Source organism: Crocuta crocuta, unplaced genomic scaffold (genome assembly GCF_008692635.1).
Source record: "Crocuta crocuta isolate KB4526 unplaced genomic scaffold, BGI_CrCroc_1.0 scaffold915, whole genome shotgun sequence".
NCBI classification, from domain to species: domain Eukaryota; kingdom Metazoa; phylum Chordata; class Mammalia; order Carnivora; family Hyaenidae; genus Crocuta; species Crocuta crocuta.
In genome coordinates, this window is record NW_027532845.1 from 120,060 (window position 1) to 120,714 (window position 655).

A 655-nucleotide genomic window follows, 5' to 3' on the forward strand; every position below is an offset into this window, starting at 1 on the left:
TGTATAGCTTTCATTTAAAAAAAAAAGAACCTATAATTTCTTTATTAAAAATTAAATGTCAGCTTAGAAAAAAAGCCAGGAACATGAATCCAGAATTCAGAAGACAATTCCTATTTTGTGCAAGTTTTGACAAGATAATATTCAGAAATATTTTGTTCAATAGCAGCTGTGCCCATCATCATATGTGATGGTCTGCACTCATATTAAAAGGTTATGGCTGTGTAATGTTTTCATTGGAGCACACAAGCTGAGATTTTTCTAAGATCTAAGTAATTCCTAGCTTTCAAGATATTTTATATTGGCTACACATCTAAAGAAGATGGAAGGAAAAACCTCCATGTTTCAACTGACAAAAGTTCAGGCTGAGGAGAAAAAGGTAAAAAGAAGAACTGACAAATGATAAGCATAGTGAAATATCATTTAGAATGGAATCCAGGGGCGCCTAGGTGGCTCAGTCAGTTAAGCGTCCGACTTTGTTTGGCTCAGGTCACGATCTCACGGTTTGTGAGTTGGGGCCCTACGTCCAGCTCTGTGCTGACAGCTTGGAGCCTGGAGTCTGCTCTGGATTCTGTCTCCCTCTCGCTCTGCCCCTCCCCGGCTTGTGAACACACTCTCTCTCTCAAAAATAAATAAAAACATTAAAAAAATTTAGAAT

General features: G+C 38.0%; 1 protein-coding gene across 1 annotated transcript in view; it reads right to left on the reverse strand.

Moving 5' to 3' along the window:
* LOC144216187 (cysteine-rich hydrophobic domain-containing protein 1-like) overlaps window positions 1-655 on the reverse strand; it is a 31,639-nt gene that overhangs the window by 5,785 nt on the left and 25,199 nt on the right. The gene's annotated exons all lie outside the window — the stretch shown is intronic.